The sequence below is a fragment of the Phascolarctos cinereus genome, unplaced genomic scaffold (assembly GCF_003287225.1).
Source record: "Phascolarctos cinereus isolate Bilbo 61053 unplaced genomic scaffold, phaCin_HiC Scaffold_5;HRSCAF=322, whole genome shotgun sequence".
NCBI classification, from domain to species: Eukaryota; Metazoa; Chordata; class Mammalia; order Diprotodontia; family Phascolarctidae; genus Phascolarctos; species Phascolarctos cinereus.
In genome coordinates this window covers 368,821,213-368,839,394 of record NW_027555958.1, presented here as the reverse complement: position 1 = coordinate 368,839,394, position 18,182 = coordinate 368,821,213, and the positions used below count along the sequence as shown (strand labels likewise).

Genomic DNA, 18,182 nt, shown 5'->3' with positions numbered 1-18,182 from the left:
AACATAACCAATTCAGTCAACAAGTATTTACTAGGAAGTGTAGTAGCCCAGTGCCTGGCACATAAGTGCTTAATAAATGCTTTATCTACCCATCCATCCATCCATCCATCCATCCATCCATCCATCCATCCATGAGAAGCCAAAGCTCAGTTCCTGCCCTCTAGAGGCTTATCATCTCACTGAGTAGCCTGTTAGAAACTAGTGAATAGTATAAGATGATATATCATTATCTACTAGATATTTCAAGTTCAGAGAAAACAAGATTAAGCTCTTTGTAAATTGCTTCAGAAGAAGTATAGTACTTATGTCCTTCAGCACTCACAATAGAGCTTTCATAGGATTAGTGCACAGATAGATAAAGATAGTGGTCATTATCATTTACAGATATTTATTGAGGACACAAAGAGATAAAAGATTAATTCTTGCCCTCATCTAATTGGGACAACATAAATTCCAGTAGAACCGTAGAAAACCTACTGACAGGGGTTCGAGGGAGCCCCTCATCCTGTAGCGTCTGGTTGAAGAAGGCAATGACAATCTCAGACATGTTCCAGTTGACAGGAATTTGTAACAGTCAGGAGAATGAGACTGGTCAGTACAAAGCTGAGCTTAGAATTCATGTTTCAGTCCTTGAGCCCATACTCATCTAGTTCAACTACTCATTTATCACCAAGCACTGAATTTTTATAGCCTAAAATTTGACCTTTTCTATCAAACCTTGTTGCAAATGTCTAATTCTGATCTTCTTTCTATTTCTGATCTGCTTCTGGTTTTTTTGAGCTTGTTGACTTATTCCCACCAAAGTTATCCCTTCTACATCATGACTTTTCCCATTGAAGTTTCGCTATATCACGAGTTGGCATAAAAAATTAAATGGGAATTTTTTGGGAGTTTTGAGGAAGCTGCAAATGACATGCAAAGGCCAGCAGATGACACAGAGAAAAGTTTAGAAACTCAAAATGCACAAAATATATGTGTAGTATTGTATAATATCAATATATTTTCTTTTTTAATTCCATAATAAGTCAGACTTCTTCTCTGATACAAGGGGGGCCCAAAAATTTTACATGGATTTTCAAGTTGGGGGGGAGCACCATGTCCCTAACCCCTGTGATGTGGAATGGATAACTGTAGCTCCTATTATAGGCTTGTTGTACTCCTAATCTTCACCTATGCTAATTCCTCCCACCTACCCAAACATGTAAGATAGGTTCTTTAGCACTATTCTCAGGGGAGAAAAGGGAGGAAAATTCTGTTAATACTATGGACAGAATGCAAAAATGGCCCTCACTAGATTCTGGCCAGAATTTACACAGTGGGCCTTAGGAAATAGACATCTAGCCACCAGATGGTGTTTATAGCCACTTACCTGATCCTGTTCAGTTCTGAGGATCTGAGTCCTGAAGGGTTTCACACCCTCAGTTACTTGTTTATACCCTGATGAGCCAAAGTGCTGAGAAGGTACAACACCATAGAAAGTTAGTGACAGAGACAGAAAGGCACACTGACTGACAGTGACAGTGTCAGTAATAGAGAGATGTAGCAGAAGGTGCTGTGCTTAAAGTAGGAGAGCAGAATCCCAGAAATGATGACGGTAGGCCTGGATACTATGGCACAGCCCCAACTCATGAAGTTGAGTGAACTTCATGAGTTCAGTGGACTGACCCAACCGTAAATTTGCTTTCATTTTCCTCTCCCCAGCCCCAGTACTGGCAGACCTTATCCCTTTTTATAAGTATACTATATTTCAGTGAAAGCTGGTCATGCCACATCAATATAATGAAGCTAGTTCTCTATTGAGGTAGGCTTAATGTGTTTGGATATTTTACATATCGTGTGTCATGTATCTAGTATAGACTAGAAGAGCAAATAAATAGCATAAAATAACTAGGATACAACACATAATAAGATAATAAAACATCTATGAAGTGTCTACAAATCTGCTACTCTCCCAAACCCCTTAAATTCCCTTCAGCTAAAGGATTGACTTGGACCTAAGAGTTTTAGGAAATGTTTAGTTTGAATTTATGTAGTTCCCCTTGGCTACACTCCTGCAAACGCAATTAAAGAATTCCTTACCTGCAGAAAGTTTGGGTTATGAATTCAGCATATCCAGTCATCAGATGAAGACAGAAATTCTGGAAATGGGATTTTGGCTCAGTTTGGAATTCAAGATCTGATGGAAACTAGTGCTCTCCCTAATCTCAGCTGTCCAAACACTGGCAGAAACATCTGAATGCCTCTGGTTTCTGCTAACCTATTGTGGAGTAGGGTTAGGGGACTAAACATCTAGTCCTGTCCAGAGGCAGTGCTGCTGTCATTGATTCTGAGATTTCCTTTCTCCTAACAGCACCCTTTTCCTGCACTTTTCTCTCCTTGACCCCACCCCAGCCAAATTCCTGTTGCCATAACTCTGAAAATAGGGTAGGGACAGAGTGGGAGGGGGTGTTACTGACACAACAAAATCCATACAAAGTAGTATATGCTTGAAATGAGATGAGAGTGACTGTGATTTACAATCCCAATCAGATTAGCTGTGGGCCAATCAAATCCATTATTTGGTAATTGTTTTGGTGCAGAAAACCAAGCCCAACAAGCTTTAGTTGATTCAATCAGCTAAATAGATTACACATTTATTCTTGGGGCCTCCCCAGGCTAAGACTGGCCTAGACATTTAAGTATTCTAAGGAGCATTTGAGCTGGCACAGAACACAATTAGCATGTGGTAGCTGCTTGTCAACGACAACACTCCCCATCCCTAAAGATTGCCGCAAAGACTGCATACCACCAAGGCATCCTTAGACCTGCCCTTTCTCACAAGGTAATTAGGATCCCTGGAAATTCGACTTTGACATAACATCAGAGGAAAGAAATGCCTTAGAAAGTGCAGTCAAGATTTTCACTTCCATTAATTCTTTGAAACAGATACACCATCACAGCATTCCTTTTGGTGTTTGCTGTGTCCAGCTCACAGCCCAGCCCAGCGAGCAAGGTTTCCTCGGGGACTCAGTCAACACAAGAAAACCCCAATAGAAACACATGGGGGAAACAAGAAAATGAGACTGTCCCAGCCACAAAGCTCTCCTGTTAAACGTTGCCCTCAGCTCTTGCATTCACTGTTTTTCGTCAGAAGAACACTTTGATTTGGTCTTCAAACAGCAGCATGGAAGAATTGAGCCTCCCTGCTTTAAATGCTGGCTGTGTATAGCTTGTGTATAGAAAGCTAGTGGTGCACACTTTAAGAATATTGTGAGCAGCTGCTACCTTCCCACCCCCGTAGCTCTATTGCTCTGCCTTTTTTTGTTGTTTTTTTAACTCTGGTAACACAGCTAATTTTTACAATTTTGCTAGTTAAGCCTCAGCCCCACTCTCTAGGGTTTGGGAATCTCCAAACAAAAGCTATTACCAGCTTTTCTCTGGCCTTTCTCCTTTTTAGAAGCACCCCCTACTGCCAATCTCTGACAAATCAAAGAAGACATATTAGGGTCAAAACAAACTTTTTTTTTTACTAGACAAAGGTCAATCAAAAGGAAAACAAGTCAAAAGAAAACAAGACGTGCAGAGCTTAGGTTAGCATTGGCACAGAGCACTATTTCTGCCTTGACCTTACACTGTTTTTTCCACATCTGTCTCCCCTTTGTATTCTTTTTAAACTCCAGACTTCTAAAACCTCATCCTGTGACCATCAGGTTTCCCTCCCCCGCCTTTGTCCTAGAAGTTGGCACCTGTCAGACCCAGTAACACAATAGGTCATTAATACTAGTTATCTTCTTCATTTCTATAGGATTCTCTAGAGTATAAAGCACTTTTCTAGACTCTACAACCCACTAAAGAAAAAAAAATTCTCTCCACACCCCAACTAGAATCCACAGTCTTATATGGGCTATAAAGGCTTTTCTTTCCTCTATTATTCTCTAGGCATTTTCTAAATAAGATAGCACCTAATTGCTTCTTCTTTTTTTTTTTTTATAGCAGTTAAGTACTTTCCGGGAAATCAAGTGGACTGGGAGTATTGTACCCCCAAGTACATTCTTAGTCATCCTGTGAAATGTTGAAGACAGACTTGACAAGAAAAAAGGCAGGAAAAGGCGGATGAGGTAAGACGTTATTCATTAATATAGCTTAACCCAGTGGTCGTCAAACTTTTGATCTCAGGACTTGTTTATGAACTTAAAAATTATTGAAGACCCCCAAACATTTGTTTATGTATATTATATCTATTGATACTTACTGCATTACAAATTATAATGTCAATATTATTATGAAAATAGTTTTGACCATGAGATCTCAGAAAGGGTCTTGGTGACTGTCCCCAGATCAACCTTTGAGAACCACTGGCTTAACCCCACCCAAGTTGTCTGCTCCAGTTAGAAGTGGTAAAGAAAGGTCTGAGTAAGTAATTCTAGGATTACTAGGCACAGAGACAAGTTAGGATCATCATTCAGTGGCTGCTGAATGCACTGAAGAGGAAGGGTCCCTCAGTAGAAGGTGGAGGGGCAGGACTGCACTAAGATCATCAATTCACTCTGCCATTCACTCAAGCTATCCTACCTTTCACTGCCAAACCCTTTGAGTCATTCATAGCATCCATTACTTTATCTGCCATTCATAGCTCAGTCCCAGGCAACAGGGCCATTATTCTAACTGCTCTTTCAAAGGTTATAGTCTTTTTTCGTTTTTTTTGTTTTGTTTTGTTTTTTTTTGGTGAGGCAATTGGGGTTAAGTGACTTGCCCAGAGTCACACAGCTAGTAAGCGTTATGTGTCTGAGGCTGGATTTGAACTCAGGTCCTCCTGAATCCAGAGCTGGTGCTCTATCCACTGCACCACCTAGCTGCCCCCTTCTTTTTTCATTTTTCATTCTTGGTGACTTCTCTGTAGCTTAACACTGTTGACTACTCTTCGTGGTACTGCTCTCTTCTGATTCTCCTCCTACCTGCCTGATTACACCTTCTCAAACTCTAGTGTCCTCCTGTTGCTTCCAGGACCAAATGTAAAATGCTCTGTTGGGCATTTAAAGTCCTTCATAACCTAGCCCTCTCCTATCTTTCCAGTCTTCTTAAACCTTACTTGAAACATACTCTTCAGTGCAGTGACTCTGGCTCCTGGTTGTTCCGCAAACAAGGTTATCTCTAGGCATTTTCTCTAGCTGGCCCCCATGCTCAGAATGCTCCCTTTCCTCTGCTTCAACTACTGATCTCTCTGGCTTCCTTTATTGCTATTGTTGTTTGTCCTTCATTCTTGAAGAACACCACGATATCAAGAAGATGATGTCCTGATGTGCCAGTGAATTGGATGTAAGTGAGGAAAGGCTGTGCAAAGTCACCAGCCTCACTTTCTCCTCTGGAGCAGTCTGGGTCCAGTGACAAGGTATAGATCAGGATGACTGGAGATAGCAGCCAGCTTCCTTTTAAGTCTTAACTAAAATCCCACCTTCTACAGGAAGCTTTCCTCAGCCCCTCTTAATTCTAGTGCTTTCCCTCTGTTAAGTATTTCTGATTTATCCTGTATATAGCTTGCTTTGCATATACGTGTTATCATGTTGTTTTTTGCCTCTTTTGTATTCCCACTGCTTAGCAACGTGTCTGGAATCTAATGCATTCCCCTTTTAATGTCTATCTGAAATTCTGCTACTTTTGGCTTTATTTTCTTTTTCAGATAGAGAGAACTATAATCAATCAGAGATACTGGGTCCTACCGGTTTTACTTTGCATCACTTCATACAAGTTTTCCTTGTGCTCTTTATATTCATTATTTTTATTGAACCATAAAAGGAGGAAATGGTATTGAGTTGGACTGTAAAGGATGGTTAGGAATTCAAAGGAGGCAAGAAGAAGAGGAGGAAAGACATTCTAGGTTTAAAAGATGGCTTAACAAAGGCATAGAACCTAGCACAGAGCATGGTTTTTTATTATTTTGTTTGTGAAGGAAAGAGACAGTGATAATCCAGTTTGGCTAGACTGAAGAGGACATGGAAGGGAGTACTATAAGTAATGAGTTGAAAGGGTAAAGTGGCCCCAGGTTGTGAATGGCCTTGAATGCCAAATTGAAGGTTTTGAACTTTACTTCTTAGGTGAAAGGGAGATGGTGAAGATTTTTGAGTAGAGGAAGAACATGGCCAGATCTATGAGTAAGAAAGATTACTCTGGCAGCCATATGAAGGAGGGTTTTGAGGGGTAGCAGTAGTAGTAGGAACCAAAAAAAAAGCACCTAAAAATAAATGGTTATTTTTTTTTTTTTGCTGGATGGTTAACTGCTGTGAATAAAGGCAAAGACACACAGCTGATTCCTTATGGATCATTTTGTCCCAGCAGGCAAACACACAGCTGCCATACAGATGGAACGAAAATGTTTTGGGAAAAAGTACATAAACAGGTTTTAACCTGTTCATAGGATCATAGATTTAGCGCCAGAAGGGATCCCAGAGGCCATCTAGTCCAAAGATTTCATTGCACAAATGAGAATACATAAGCCTGAGAAGGTTAAGTAACTTGGCCAAAGTCACATAAACAGTAAATATCAGAATTTCCATTGTGCCATGTTGCTTCCCTGAAGTTTGTAGAGGCACCCCTTGGCACCACTCCCCACTCCCATCTGAAAAATCCATGTAAAATTTTTTGGCCCTCTCTTCATGCCAAAGAAGAAGTCTGAATTATTATGGTCCTAAAAGATAAAATATCTTGATATTATGTAATACTTTATATATGTTTTATGCATTTCTGAGTTTCTAAACTTTTTCTGTGTCATCTGTGGCAATTCAAAATTCCCATTTAATTTCTTATGCCTACGCCTGATACATCAAAACCAAGATGGGGAAAGTTTTGATGTGGAAGGGATAACTGTAGTATGTTTAGGGTCCTGAGCAGGCTTCAGTCTGGGGATGTATATCTGGGGAAGGGTGACAGGGATTCCAAGAGATGCCTGACTAATGGAAGAAGTATTTTCATTGCTTGTGTAAGACCCACAAAATCACTTATTTAGAAGTAGATACATTAAGAAAAACAATCCAAATGTGGCAAACAACAGTGTCTTGCTCCTTGAGTGAAGTCACCTTGCAATGAGGAGAGTTTCATCATCCTCAAGATCTCATCAGTGTTGATACTCTTCTTCTTCACTACCCTTTGCCTCTCTGATGGGGCCATGAACTTCAAAACGTCCATTTAAGGAGGGAACTCAGGTCAGAAATCTCCTCATTTCTCATTGGGCTCCACTGCTTTGAGACTTCTACACTACCTCTGAGACAGTACCATTCTTTCCTTCTCTGATGCCTTACCCTTGCTTTTCAGCTTCCTTTTCTATGTTCTCTTTCTCCATTGCATTGTAAGTTCATTGAGGCAAGGAATGATTGCTTTTTCGTATTTGTATCCACAGTGCCTGCAACATAGGAGGCATGTAATAAGTATTTACTGACTATTGAATTAAACGGAGGGTATTTTCTTCTTAAGACCCACAATCCTCCTGAACTCCCTGCAGGATCCAGTCACACAGTTCATGGCAATCTCATGTTTGACCTCTTCACTGGGGCTATCATGCTGAAAGCAAAGAGACTTTGGGAGGAGGGAGTGCCAAGAGACAGGGAATGTGCTGGGAGGATGGGAAGGAGGAGCATTATAGATGTGGCTTCTTCCCCACCTTTGTTTAGGCAGGCCTCTTGGGGGCAGCCCAGGAATCATACTTTCACAATCCTTAGTATTGTAATCCAGGAAATCCTGATCGAGAATGAATTGCCAACCTGAGGTGAAACTTGTTCTTGTTAACAGAGAGGGTCACCTTTTACCACTTCTTTTCCTATGCTTTTGTTTCCCTCTCCCTCTCCCTCTCTGTGTTTCTGCCTCTATCACTTTATCAGTCTCTGTCTTTTTCTCTTTTTCTGTCTTTGTCTTTCTCTGACTCTATTTCTCTTTCTCTGTCTCTCTCTTTCTCTCTGTTTCTGTCTCTCTCCCCTCTCCCAAATCTCATCTCTACAGTTTACCACCTCTATAACTTTGGGCACATCATTAGGTTACAAGCTCCTCCATTAGATTGTGAGATTCTTGGGGTCAGGGACTGTCTTTTGCCTATTTTTATATTAAGTAAGCACTGAACAAATGTTTATTGAATATTGACTAACTTCCCTTGGCTTCAGTTTCCCCATCTGTAAAATGAGAGAGGTTGGGTTAGATTGCCTCTGAGGGCTTAGAATCGATTTCATTCCTATGACATATTCCCTCATCTCTGCCTTTCAGTCTGCTCTTCGCTTGAGGTCAGCTCAGGTGGTGCCTTCTCCTTCTCTGTCCTTGAGATCTTTCAAATTCCCCTCAGCTGAAAGCGATCACTCCCCTCCTGACCTTGATCTTTCATTTGATCTCGTCACACTCTGTATCGTATTATATTGATGTTGTATCCCCTGACAGTCTTCACTATATAAACTCCTTGAGAGCGATTTTTGTTTGTTTGTTTTTTGCTTTTGCCTTTGTATGTCCAGTACCTAACACACAGTGCCTAGGCTCTTAATAAATGTTCACTGAATTGAATTGAGGGGGAAACAAGATTAGGCTTCCTAAATTTGAAGAAACTCATCATCAGATTAGCTACCCGGTAACAGGGTTTTCCTGAAGCCCCTCTACTAATTGTAAAAGGGGTTGCAATCTGTGTCTGAAGGAGCACCCACCTTGAGGAAATCACAGATCACCAAAACAAGTATGTGCTTTTCATAAATAACATAGAGTGGTAAGAATACTAGTCTCAAAGATCAAAAACCCTAGTTCTAAGTCCTGGTGCTGCCATTAGCCTTCTGACCCTGGGGCAAAGCCACTGTATCCCTGAATTTCAGTTTTCTTATACATTAAAAGGACATAAGAATAAGTGTCCTATCTACCTTGCGGGTTTGTCATGAATCAAATAACTGACAAACCTACAATATAAATTGTTGTGATTATTGTATATTTTTATGATTCTTTTAAAATATTTTATGTTTTTCCATTTTTCTGCATGTAAAAACAATTTTTAACATTTGTGTGTTTTTTTAAAATTTTGAGTTCTAAATTTTCTCTCTCTTACTCCTTCATTGAGAAGGCAAGCAATTTGATGTAGGTTATACATGTTCAGTCATGTAAAACATATTTCCATACTAGTCATGTTGTGAAAAAAAAAACCAGAAAAAAACCCAGGAAAAATAAAGCAAAAAAAAGTATGCTTCAGTTTCCATTCAGATTCCATCAGTTCTTTCTCTGTTAAGTGGATAGCATTTTTCATCATAAGTACTTTGGAATTGTTTTGGATCATTGTATTGCTGAGAATAACTAAGTCATTCACAGTTGATGATCATACAATATTGCTGTTACTGTGTACAATAGTCTCCTAGTTCTGCTCACTTCACTTTGCATCAGTTTACCTAAGTCTTTCCAGGCTTTTCTGAAAGTGTTCTGATCATCATTTCTTATAGCACAAAACTATTCCATCACAATCATCATAACTTCTTCAGCTGTTCCCATATTGATGGGCATCCCATTAATTTCTAATTCTTTGCCCCCAGAAAAAGAGCTTGTATATATATTTTTGTACATATAGATATTTTACCTATTCCTTATTATTTTTTTTTATCTCTTTGGGATACAGACCTAGTAATGGTATATCCCCTTTGGGCATAGTTCCAAATTGCTTTCCAGAATGGTTGGATCAGTTCACAACCCCACCAACAATGCTTTAGTGTTCCAATTTTCTCACATCCTCGCCAACATTTGTCATTTTCCTTTTCTGTTTTACTAGCCAATCTGATAGGTATGAGGTGGTACCTCAGAGTTGCTTCAATTTTTATTTCTCTGAACAGTAGTGATTTAGAGAATTTTTTCCCATGTGACTATAGGTAGCTTAGATTTCTTTATCCGAAAACTACCTGTTCATATCCTTTGACCATTTGTCAATTGGGTAATGACTTGTATTCTTAGAAATTTGACTGGATTCTCCATATATTTGAGAAATGAAACCTTTATTAGATGTAAATTTTATTTCATAGTTATGATTACTATGTATTTCCCTCCCTCTTATTACTCCCCCATTTCTCCTTCTCTTTCTTTCCTTTCACTCTGTTCCTCCTTAAAAGTGTTTTGCTTCTGACTACTGCCCCCCCACATTTGCCCTCCTTTTTATCATCCTTCCCTTTTTCTTGTCTCTTACCTTTTCTATTTTTTGCTGTAGGATAAGATTTATTTTTATACCCAAGTGAGTGTGTATGTTATTTCCCCTTTCTGCCAATACCCATGAGAGTTAAATTCAAATGTTGTCTGTCATCTACTTTCAAGTCTCTTTTATGTGAAATAATTTACCCCATTTTTGCCTCTCCCTTCCCCCTTCTCCCGTTGCATTCCTCTTTCTCACCCCTTAATTTAATTTTGTTGTTATATCATCCCATCATATACAACTCACATCAATGCCCTATATTTATGCATACTCCTTCTAACTACCCTAATAATGATAATGTGCCTAAAAGTTTTAAGTATCATCTTCCCATTTAGGAATATAAACAGTTTAAACTTATTGAATCCCTTATGATTTCTCTTTCATGTTTACCTTTTTATGCTTCTCTTGTTTCGTATTTGAAAATCAGATTTTCTACTCAGCTCTGGTCTTTTCATCAGGAATGCTTGAAAATACTCTGTTTCATTACATTCCACATTTCCCCCTGAAGTTTTGCCAGATAGGTGATTCTTTACCACATGATTTTCATGCATCACTCTCATTTCTTTTCCTAATTTTTACTCTACCACTCTTATTTGATTTTTAAAATCTTTTTTGAGCTCTTCAGTGAATTATTTTTGGGTCTGAGACTAATTCATATTTTTTGAGACTTTGCATGCAGCTGTTTTGACTTTGTTGTTTTCTCCTAAGTTTGTGTTTTACTTAACCTGTCACCATAGTAACTTTCTTTGGTCAGATTCTTTTTGTTGTTGCTTGTTTACTTTTCCAGCCTCTTGACTTTTTTTTTAATCAGTTTTTTGTAGCTTATTCAGTATTTAGGGTTAGTATGATATTTGAGGAATTGGTTGCATATATACATATATATCTTTTTATATAATATGGAAATTTGCAACTATTGATATGTGTGTATGTATGTATATATAGATATATACACATAAATACGTGTGTGTGTGTGTGTGTGTGTGTGTGTGTGTACACAAAATCAGGTCATTTGGAAAGGTGATACATGGGGCCATGCTGTAGAGCTCTAATGGAGAAGAGCACAAAGGTAATCCAATGCATCAATAAAATATTACTACTGTATGGTGTTTTGTATCCAGAAATGTTGTCTTCAGGACCTATGGGAACCTGTAGAACCTATACACGAGGCAGGTAGTTATATACCTGTGGGGCGCTGGCTCTGCTTGACACCAACTACTAAGACTGTACAAGTCATATCCAGCATCATATACAAACAACAACAGGATTTAACAAATAGTAGCCACACTGTACTATTCCCCACTTCTAACTTTAGTAAGAGACTAGAGTGTGTTCCCAGGTTTTACATTTCTGGTGTTCAGTCGCTAATCAGAAGAAGGATTTCACCTATTTGGAAAGTGCATCGTACATAACCCCTTAACCACTATCATATTCTCTTGAAAGTAAAATGGCAGCATAGCAGCTACTTCACGATTCCCCAGAGTATCTGTGTTCTTCTTTAAACAGCTCTCCTCTGGATTCAGGTTTACCTTCACCACATCTGAAATGCCATTCTGCTCCAAGACACGTGGGACACTAAGGAAAACATCCTCATTAATGCCATATAGGCCTTTAATCATGGTGGAAATTAGATGTACTCTCCTAAGATTTTTCATAACACTTTCTGCCAGATCTGCCACAGATAAGCCAATAGCCCAGGAAGTACAGCCCTTCAACTTGATCACCACATAAGCTCTTTCAATCACCTATTTATGAATATCTTTCCAATTCTCTAAATCAGCATCAGTTCCCAAAGCAGGATAAAGATTCTTCAGAGAGACACCAGCAACATTCACACCACTCCACACAGGAACACTGGAGTCTCCATGTTCCCCAAGGGCCCATCCATGACAACTTGAAGAATGGACACCAAGTCTCTTCCCCTTTAGGTAACGGAAATGGGCAACCACTTCCCATAATAAGGTTCTTAGGAAAGCTACTTAGTTTCCAGGCCACTTAGGTCAACATATCCACTGGATTAGAAACAGTAAGCAGCTTGCAATTAGGGCTGTATTTAACAATATTGAAAATGATGAATTTAAAGATATTAACACTGCGCTGGACCAAATTAAGATGACTTTCTCTGTCCTGTTGACGATAACAACAACCAGCTTTGAGTCTGCAGTCATACTGTAGTCTTTGCCAGAAACAATCTTTGGCATTTTGTGGAAAAGGCTGCCATATTGGAGATATATCATCTCTTCCTTTAGTTTGTCTTCTTTTACATCAACTAGGGCAAGTTCATCAGCCAATCCTTCATTAAGATACTGATGGCATATGCCATGCCAACTGCACCAACCTCAACAACAGTGATCTTGTTATGGGGAACCTGGTCTTCCTTTAGGACATTCACGATCAACTGATCTTTGGCAGTAGTTGCCATTTTGGGGGAGATCAAGGTTGCTGGTCAGGCTGTGAAAGTTCTGATTTAGATGTGAGATTGCCATTCCCAGAGTTGTGCCCTTTTTATTGACTTTTAACTTTGTGTTAAAGTTGTGCTCTGCTCTCAGGGTGGAAAAAACAACAACAACTGTTTCAAGCTTCAGGTTTTTGTGCTGCTGTTTTCAGAGCTAGTTCTGGGTCTGTAAATTTTCAGTTCTTCCAAGGTGGTATGATCTAAGAAGAAGTATGGCTCTGCTCTCCTGGCCTGTGCTCTGGTCTACGAGCAGCCACAAGCACTCTTTTCTGCCCTGGAACTGTGACCAGGGTCCTTGCTTTTGCTGGTACTCCTCCTCACCCTGGAACTATGTATGAGCAATGAAATAGAGTCCTACACCCAGTGCCAGCAAAAGGTCTCTAATAATCTCCTCTGGAACGATTGCCAGCCCCTTTATTATCTGTGGGCTGAGAGGTATGGAAGTTGCTACTGCCAATTCAGTCACCCCCCAGACCTGCTGCTGATTTGCTGGAGTGTGCTGGGGTATGGCTGTGCTAGATGGCACGCTACTCTCACCTCAATAAGACAGACCTTTCCTGCTGACCTTCTAAGTTGTCTTGAACTGGAAAATTGTTTCACCCCATCCTTTTGTTGGTCCTGCTGTTCCAGAATTTGTTTTAAAGCATTATTTTAAAGTTGTTTGGAGGGGAATTTGGGAGAGCTCAAGTGAGTCTCTGTCTTTGTCCCGCCATTTTGATTATTGTATATCTTTAATGTGTATCTATTCTATTGCCTCAATTAGACTAGGTGTTCCCTCCTAGGTCCTTGACTATGTTTCTCCTATTAAATTAGAATCTCCCAAAGGAGACCATGTTTCCTCCATCTTTTCCAAGGAAGAGATTATCTCTCACTCTTTGCATCTCTACCTAAAACCTACTACTGTTTAGACAGATTTTTTCCACATAGTGAAAACTCAGTCAGTATTACTAAATAGAGGAGCAAAGTCTTACTAAGACAATAAGCCAGACAGTCAACTAATAAGCATTTATTAATCTCTTACCATATGCCCGTCACTATGCTAAGCACTCTGATCTCTCTACATTTCTCTCCCTGAGCATTCTCCAGGGATCATGCCAACAGACCTACAAGTGTGGACATGGCTAGCAACTCACCCCCACACAGAAATACACCAAGATGCAGTGGGTGTGGCAATAGCCATAGGCTAAGTGCCCAGGTACCTGCTGCTGTTTCTTGCTCATGCTGCTACCTCCGTTCCCTCTTCATTTCTCTCTCTAGACTGTGTTTTCCCAGATTTTATGTAATGAGATATGTATGGAGTCCATGGAAGTAGGCAAAGTCCAACCCCCACACTACTGGTATGGGAACCTCAGCACTGCATTCATGCCCACTGGGTACTTGGGTTGGTGTAAGGTAATTGGTGCCTTAATGAGGATTAATGAGCTCCCTGGGCAAGTTGGGTGACTCTGCCTTGGGAAGCTGCCCAGCTCTGTCACATTGGCACATAACACTGGGATGGCAAGGAGCGGGAAGGTTGAGTCAGCGCTTGCTAACACTGAAATTAACACCCCTGTTCACATGGATGGCATTTTCTCCCACATAGCATCACTCATGCTCCTCTTCCACTGCAAGGTAACAGCTACCTGAAATATTATTTCTCAGGGTACACAGCAGTCCTTGGACTCTGGTTCTCAGCTCCAACTTCAAATGAAAATTTTCACTTGCAGTCAACACGTTGGTACTAATGGAAAGAAGCAACAGCGTGAATAATTCAAGGGTATAATTCAAAAGCAAACTTGGGAGAAGGCAGCCAATTTGGGGGTTAAAATATGCTTCCAATCACACACAATGATCCAAGACAAGGACTGCTCCTTCCTGCTTAGTGGACTTCAGGGGTAGGATGGTAGGATGGCTGTATCCTCATGATGGTTCAGGCAATCTCCCACTGCTGCATACTCGGAAGGATTCTGTGAGACATCATTCTGTTAGACACAAAGTATGAAAATAGACAGATGGCTTTCTGTACCAGCAAGAGGGAAGTGCTCCTTGGGGCCAGCTAGTGAGGGGGAGGAGTAAGTGTTGCATGTTGAAATAGAAATTATTTCTGCAGGCAGAATTCCTACCTCTCTTCCAGTTGTCTGGTAAGGCTTCATGTAACAGCAAAGGGTGGAGTGCTACTTGGAAAAAGGGAAGATAGAGAACTTAATGAACTATTGGTGTAATTTGAGTGTGAGTACGTATGCTAGCATCAAGCTTCTTTCTCATTTCCATGCAGTCAGGGTTGGAAGGTGGGTGGTGAGAACCAGTTTATCTCACCTTCATTCTGACAAAAACCAATTCAAACCACACACCGCAGCCACAATGGTCCAAGAGCATCATCTTTGCATATGAAGAACAGACATGACACTGAGAACATACCGATCATTTACTGCCAGCTGTTCTGCTTAGTTCCAACTCTATGGACATCATGCTTCCTCCAGGATAAGCTTATCATCAGCAAATCTCATCGTCATCATAAAGAATGCTTCAGCTTTGATACTCAATACCTCCCAGTACCCTCAGCTGCCTCTCCCTCTGATTGGAGGGCTGGGGAAGAAAGAAAAAACAACAACAGCTCCTGCAGCCTTCCTTTATAGAGGGCTCAGAATAACCTGCTCTTCCTTTTCGACCAGCTGCTCTGCTTGGTTTTAACTTTATAAACATCATGCCTCTTTATGCCAGGTACCCTGGGCTGGTCCTCTCCCTCCTCTGCTTTTTAGCTTCCTTTTGTGCCCTGTCTTCTCTTGTTCGATTGTAAACTCTCTGAGCACGGAAACTGTCTTTCTTTTTCCTATTTGTATCTCCAGTGCTTAGCATGGTGTCTGGCACAAAGTAGGCACTTAACTAATGTTTATGGACCATTGACTTTTCACTACCACATTCAAATGAACACTTAATAAGTACTATTCTGATGCCAACACAGGTAGGAGTTGGAGATGGCATAGGACCTGAGAACCACAGTATAAATTACCCGCTGATTTTTCTATGCATCAGTCCTTCTCAGGATAGGGTCTACTATTAAGGATTCGTGATCTCACTCCCATCAGAAATGCTCAGGAGTAGAATTAAGAGCTATTTCAAAAATCTGTTCAAACTCTTCAAGAAAGAATCCTGAAAACTCCATCACAGACTCCTTTTCTAAAAGGGATTCCTTGGGGCAGCTAGGTGGTGCAGTGGATAGAGCACCAGCCCTGGATTCAAGAGGACCTGAGTTCAAATGTGGCCTCAGACACATAACACTTACTAGCTGTGTGACCCTGGGCAAGTCACTTAACCCCATTGCCTAGCCAAAACAAAACAACCCCCCCCCAAAAAAAAACCAAATAAAAGGGATTCTTTGAGGGAGGAACTCAGGGCTGAAGTAAGAGAAACAAGGACTAAGCTACAAATCTAGATTTTTTTTTCTCCAGAAAGAAGTCCATTCAAAGTGACTTTCTGTTGGCATCTTATTTCTCTCTCTCTCTCTCTCTCTCTCTCTCTCTCTCTCTCTCTCTCTCTCTCTCTCTCTCTCTCTCTTCTCTCTCTCTCTCTCTCTCCTGGTTTATTCTCACAGCTCAGCTTGTGATAGAATCTTATAGCATGATGCTACTCTATGGACCATCCAGTTCAACCTTTACTCAAGGGGGAATCCTTTCTACAACATTCCCGACAAGTGGTTAGCCTTCCTCTTAAAAATTTCCAATGATGGAGAACTCGTTACTTAATAAAATAGCTCATTCAATGTTTAGTCATCTTTAAGTGTTATGAAATTTTTCTTGACATCGATATGAAGTCAATCTCTTTGCAACTTCTATCCATTCCTCCTAGTTGCCTTCCCTAAAGTCATAAATGTAAGTCTAATTACTCTTCCACAGGACAATCCTTCAAATCCTTAAATACAACTATTATGTGCTACTGAAGCTTTTTCTTTTCTAGGCCAAATATCTCCAATGCCTCTAGCTATTTTTTGTATGGCAATGGCTTCCAATCTATTCATGCTCCAACCTGTCAGTCCTCTTGCTAAAATGTGGTGCATAGAATTTAATATAATACTATTGTTACTATATAACCAAGGCAACTTTTTGTCCCTTGGACACTATAGTTTTAGTAATTTGGCCAAGGACCACACTGGATTTTTTGGGCAGCCATGTCATTCTGTTGACTTATTTTGAACTTACAACCCATTAAAAATCCCAGGTCATTTTTCATATGAATAATGAAAATTCTCTCCCACGTCTCCCCCGATCTGCACTTAGGCAATGGACTTTTAGAACCCAGATATAGGACTTAACATTTAGTCCTATTTAATTTTATCTCATCAGTCAATCCAAGGAGTCTCAAGAAATTTAGTCACAAAAAGCAGGAGAGATATGAGACAATAGTTAGTAGGGATGGATGGATTAAGTGAAGGGTTTTTTTTTTTGAGGTCTGTAAGATTCTTAGTTCTCAATTCTGTCATCCCAGTTACCTATCCCTCCCAGCTTCATATATCAAAAAAGTTATTAAAATGTTATCTATGCCTTCATTTTCTGTCTTCATTTAAATCACTGATAACATTTTGGAACAGAATAAGGCTGAAAACCAAGTCCAGTAACATTTCACTAGAGACTTCCTTCCTGGGTGACATTGCTCAATAATTTCCACTCTTCTGATCATTCAACCAGTTCAAAATCCACCTAAGGGGGCAGTTAGGTGGCGCAGTGGATAGAACACCAGCCCTGGATTCAGGAGGACTTGAGTTCAAATCTGTCCTCAGACATATAACACTTACTAGCTGTGTGAGCCTGGGCAAGTCACTTAACTCCATTGCCTAACCAAAAAAAAAAATCCACCTAAATATACAAACAGAAATCTCTCTATCTTGCTGGCAAAGGTATAAGAGACTAACTAATGACCTTTTGAAATAGAGATCTATTATGTCAATGCCATCCTCCTGATCTATCAACCTAGGAACTTGGTCAAAAATGGAAATAATGATAATTTCTCATGATTTACTCTTTAAAAATAATGCAACTAGTTGACACAGTGGATAGAGTGCTGGGCCTGGAGTCAGGAAGGCTTGAATTCAAATCCAGTCTCAGATACTGCCTAGCTGTGCAATCTTGGGCAAATAACATAATTTCTGTTTGCCTCAGTTTCCTTCAGTTTCCTCAGCTGCAAAATGGGGATAATAATAGTTACTACTTCCCAAGGTCTTTGTAAGAATCGAATGAAATAATATTTGTAAAGCTCTTAGCACGGTGCCTAGCACATAGTAGACTCTACATAAAATGTTAGCTATCATTATCATTATTATATTGTTAAAAATTATCGATGCCTTTTGTTTTTATATCATTGTAATTTCTAGACAATACCCTCTTTCATCCTCTCCTACCCAGAATTAACCCCTCTCCTGTAACACCAGAAAACAGTTAAACACCAAAAAAAAAATCCCAACCAGGTACAGTGACCATATTAAATAACATATACAGTGTTCTGCCTTTCTGCTAAGAGAAAGGAGTTATGCTTCATCATTTGTTCTCCAAGACCATTTTTCATTTTTGAAGTTCTTAAGAATTCAACTTCCTTTTACCACTT

At 40.0% G+C, this 18,182-nt stretch overlaps 1 pseudogene; it reads right to left on the bottom strand.

Moving 5' to 3' along the window:
• Positions 1-415: 415 nt before the first annotated feature.
• Positions 416-12,575, bottom strand: LOC110222714 (L-lactate dehydrogenase A chain-like; annotated as a pseudogene).
• Positions 12,576-18,182: the final 5,607 nt, after the last annotated feature.